The 5,565-nt window shown below is 46.8% G+C and overlaps 1 long non-coding RNA gene across 1 annotated transcript; it reads left to right on the forward strand.

Moving 5' to 3' along the window:
* Window positions 1-2,995, forward strand: LOC114430578 (uncharacterized). Its single transcript, XR_003670001.1, has 3 exons — window positions 1-60; window positions 150-207; window positions 2,916-2,995. It is a non-coding gene; the product is annotated as an uncharacterized LOC114430578 (long non-coding RNA).
* Window positions 2,996-5,565: the final 2,570 nt, after the last annotated feature.

A 5,565-nucleotide genomic window follows, 5' to 3' on the forward strand; every position in this document is an offset into this window, starting at 1 on the left:
CCCGTTCTCAAACTAGTCAAACAGCAGCAGGGACACTGGGAAAGACTTGTCAGGACTAAGGTACTCAACTTGTGTTCAGTCTACAGCAGAAATATAGAATTTTTCCACATCATCTTTTGATTGATTTCAAAGGTGATTTATCTTTCTAGAATATTTTTGTGAGTCACGACATGGATCACCTTGACGACGAGGAAGAAACACCAAACGGTAAGCTGCTGGAGACTGAATTCATTTTTGTGATAGTACCTACTTTCAGTGAGAATGATTCGCCCTCTTGTGGTTTTGTGGTTTATAGGGAACACAGGAGAGGACAACTGCTATGTGAATTCAGAGAGCGGTAGTGAAAGTGACTGAACATCTAGCTGTGCATGCATTCATACTTATTCATCATAGGATCACAGGACTGTTATAAAGTTTACACAGTTAAGTGATCTGATTTATACTATAGAAAGAGATTTTTGCTCTGAGATGCAGAGAGCCGTTTGTGTTTCATGCAAATATTTTACATCAGACAATGTTACTTTTGAATTATTAGTCTGTTGGAAAAAAATATTCTCCCTTGCTGTCATCAAAGTAAATAGTGTTCAGTACAGAGTAAGTAATAAGAGTAATTCTCACCAAGTGGCATCAAAAAGTATGGAAAAAAATCATATAAAACAAATAACATAAAAAAACTATGAAACCTGTAGTAATATACAAATGCTCCACCATAGTATAAAGTATAGTTCACATGAGGAGCAATATTGTGGTTATTATATCAAACGGTCATTCTGCCTGTTGGCATTTTGGAGAGAGAGAGAGAGAGAGAGACAGTTTGAACATTTCTAACTATTTACCAGTGGGCATTATGAAAATGTACAGTTTATTATTTATAAAGATCAGCAGAAAATACTATTCTGACTGCACACACACACACACACACACACACACACTCTGACTGCACGCACACAAACTCTGTCTGCTCTCTGACTGCAGACACGCACACACGCACACGCGCACACTCCGACTGTTCGCACACACACGCACGCACGCACTCCGACTGCTCTCTGACTGCACACACACACTCCGACTGCACGCACACACACTGACTGCACTCCCGACTGCACGCACACACACACTGACTGCACTCCCGACTGCACGCACACACACACTGACTACACTCCGACTGCACGCACACACACACTGACTGCACTCCGACTGCACACACACACTCTGACTGCTCTCTGACTGCAGACGCACACATACACTCTGACTGCACACACACACACACACACACTCTGACTACACACACACTCTGACTGCACACACACACACACACACTCTGACTACACACACACACTCTGACTGCTCTCCGACTGCAGACACGCACACGCGCACACTCCGACTGCAGACACGCACGCGCGCACACTCCGACTGCTCTCTGACTGCACACACACACTCCGACTGCACGCACACACACTGACTGCACTCCGACTGCACACACACACACTGACTGCACTCCCGACTGCACGCACACACACACTGACTGCACTCCGACTGCACACACACACACTGACTGCACTCCCGACTGCACGCACACACACACTGACTGCACTCCCGACTGCACGCACACACACACTGACTGCACTCCGACTGCACACACACACACTGACTGCACTCCGACTGCACACACACACTCTGACTGCTCTCTGACTGCAGACGCACACATACACTCTGACTGCACACACACACACACACACACTCTGACTACACACACACTCTGACTGCACACACACACACACACTCTGACTACACACACACACTCTGACTGCTCTCCGACTGCAGACACACACGCGCGCACACTCCGACTGCAGACACGCACGCGTGCACACTCCGACTGCAGACACGCGCACACTCCGACTGCACACACACACGCACACTCCGACTGCACACACGCACGCGTGCACACTCCGACTGCTCTCTGACTGCACACGCGCACACACACACTCTGACTGCTGTCGTGACCTTCCCTGGTCCCCCCGGATTGTCAGACTCCGTCTTCTGTAATCAGAACATTGAGTGAAAGACAATACCCTGGGTTTTGTAGTTTCGCCTTTTGCAAAAGGGAGAACACTCAGTGAACACAGGCCTTTCAGTCTGCTTCACTCCCCTCCATAAGTGTTCTGCCCCTCCCTGGACACAGGCTCGTGGAGGTACATTTGCATAATCTATTTGCATAATAGATCAACAGTTTTTCAAGACCTTCGTTGGTATTACCATATTGGGACATGTTGCCCTGTTATTCCCACCTACCAATTATAATAATTGGTCTAACATATTTATGACTGTGAAACACTCTGTATCCCTCCTATGTTGGATGATTTATCTTACGTCCGATGCCACCCAGTGCTTCGCCTTCACCGCATCAAAAGGGTTCCAGGAATGATAACATCCTCCCGAACTCCCTGTAATGGAGGATGTGTTTGTGTGAAAGAGTGTGAAAACCTCCCTTTTTCTCTGAGTGAAAGCATACATACGAGTAAATATGTGCTCTGTATCATGTCAGTGCATAGGTAACCTTATATAATTCCACACTGCGCACACACACACACACACACACTCTGACTGCTCTCTGACTGCACACACACACACACACACACACACTGACTGCACTCTGACTGCAGACACACACACACACACACACTCTGACTGCACTCTGACTGCAGACACACACACACACACACTCTGACTGCACTCTGACTGCACTCTGACTGCACACACACACACACAGACTGACTGCACTCTGACTGCAGACACACGCACACGCTGACTGCTCACTGACACACACACACTCACTGACACACAGACACACGCACACTGTGACCTCCTGACGGACTGTGACTAACCCGTCACCTTCTCTCTCTCTGTGTGTTCAGAGTCGGATCCTGTCCATGTTGCTCTGCTTGTCATCTTCCTCTTCATCCTCCCAGGTACAGCTGGACTTGCAGGTCCTGGTCTCAGGTCCATGTAGGCTGTGTCCCAATTCAGGGTCTGCATCCTTCGGAGTGCGCATTTTAAGGCCGCTTACGTCACAAAGCTGCGCGAAGGCTGTCCCAATTCGCCAAAAGTCGAAGGGTCCTTCAAATGCGTCCTCCAAATGCGTTTTGCCTGAATTTGGAGGACGCATCGCTACCATCCTTCGTGGCCTTAAATATCCCACAATGCTTTGCGGGCCTACTTTTTGTCCAATAGTACAATGACGGACCAAGCGAGCGGCAGCGGCAGGAGTGCCGAATTCACATTTAAATGTAAGTACAGAGCAGTAGTTCGAGAGTTTTAAAATGCTAGTAGTGACAGCGGCATTAAAAAAATGAGTTTTATATTTACAAACATGACGTCCTGTTGATACGAGGCGCTAAAACTAAACGCTTTGATTGGATGTTCTTTCTTGTTGTTTACTGTAGTATAGTATAAAGTATAGTTCACGTGAGGAGCAATATTATCGTTATTATATCAAACGGTCATTCTGCCTTTTGGCATTTTGTTGAAGGAGGAGCAGAGAGAAACAGAAGAAACCTGACAACTGATAACGGAGGAGATGAGGCTGGAGAGGGAGAGAGAGAGAGAGAGAGAGGGAGAGAGAGGGAGAGAGATAGAGAGAGAGAGAGAGAGAGAGAGGGAGAGCAGAGAAAGAGCGGACAGACCTCAGCTCATACAGAGGATGGTGGACAGCAGTGATTTTATGTTCTGTGTTATTTAAATGTTACTTATTAAATTGTATATTAAATCGTTCTTGTCTCTGTGTTCTTAAACTCTTCTCACCTTGTTACATCATGTGTTTCATTACCTATTTATAATTTAAGTAAACTTTTGAACAACTTCTCAGTGGCCACAGTAAATCATTTATTGTGTGTGTGTTGTGTTATGTACAATATTTACAAAGACACAGTTTGAACATTTCTAACTATTTACCAGTGGGCATTATGAAAATGTACAGTTTATTATTTATAAAAATCAGCAGAAAATACTATTCACAAAGAACATATATATAAATGTTTGGCTGAGCAGGAGTCCTTGGTGCTGCTGGACTGGATGATGCCACGGTGAAGACCTTGGAGTCCTCTGGCTGTGAGTGGGACATCATCTGGGGGAGGGGGGTGCCTGTCTCCTCTGTCCACCACATCGTCCATCAGGGTTTGCAGAGCTGACGATCGGCGGCTGCCATGTTACTAAAGATGTTTTTAAAAAGGGCAAAAATAAAAATAATAACTTCAACAGAGCGGCTTCCAAAGCAGCTTAAAATATGAAAAGCTATAAAATATGTATCCTCACCCTCCAGAGGTGATGATGGTCAGTACACCTCCTCCAGGACAGACAGCTGGTCCTGCAGGGAGCCCCACTCTCCTCCACCCAGCAGTAATTCTCTGGTGCAGTGACAGACCTGATGCTTAATGACACATTAAAGCAGTGGTTTAATACAGAACCCTGTATCAAGTCTTACGATTGAATCAAATATAAATTACATTTAATCATATTTGTCTATCTACTGGTTATATATCTAGCGTTTGCTCAGTAGCTGGTATATTAATTATGATCAATAATATGGTTAAACAGCAGCTTACCGTCACCTCCCCACTGCGCTCTCCCAGCCTGAAGAAAACGAGCCGTCACCGGTTTTGCTGCCGCTGGAGCCACCTCTCCTCTTCCTCCAACAACAAATAAATATATTAAAAAATTCCAAATGTCTAAATCCACACTGTTGTCCCGCTTGTTGTGTAGTCCGTGTTGTGTCGCTGTCGCTGCTTTTGTTTTTCCCGGGGCAAAATTTATGACGTCGCGCCACAATCAGGAAGTGATTTGAAGGCCAGACTGTCCCATTTACCAACGGTGGAGGATCCTCCAGAGGATCCTCAGGAGGACGCGGCCTCCTGAGACCGCGTAGGCTGCGTCCTCCGAAGGATGCAGACCCTGAATTGGGACACAGCCCTAGAGTCAGTGACTGTTCACACCTGGGATTAGCGTGTGAGGTGACCACATCACATGGCACAGCTGTGATTGGATCACATGCTACAGGCAACCTTGCCTGTTTGACCTTTGACCTCTGTGCAGCTCTGTCACTCTGTCTCTGCTTCCTGTTTTCTCTCCTGTCAGGTTCATGACAGACCTGCTCCTCCCACTAAGCCACTCCCCCCTGATCCCGCTCTAAAACCTCAGCCACAGGTAACCTTGCCTGCCGGTGTCCATGTGCTGTTTCCGTGTTAATGTGTGATTATTAGAATAGTTAGGTAATAGTGTATCATTTATGAAGTCCTCTCTATCTACACACTGCCACCATCAGGGCAGACCGAGAGCTACAGCACTGGCCTGTGGCAGATCAGTAAAGATGGAGAATTCTGTGATGTCATTCTCTTTCCTGGTCATCACTGACTCGTGTGCCCCCCCCCCCCCCCATCAAGCCACTGCCCCCCGACCCCCCCACCCCCGCGGTTTTCTTTGTTGAGTGTTTGTCTGCAGTTCATGTACAGATCAGATCAGGCTGCAGCTCCACCTGCTGGTTGGAGGAGAAACAGCATTAAATATGATGTG

This window comes from Parambassis ranga, unplaced genomic scaffold (assembly GCF_900634625.1).
Source record: "Parambassis ranga unplaced genomic scaffold, fParRan2.1 scaffold_24_arrow_ctg1, whole genome shotgun sequence".
Classification (NCBI taxonomy): domain Eukaryota; kingdom Metazoa; phylum Chordata; class Actinopteri; family Ambassidae; genus Parambassis; species Parambassis ranga.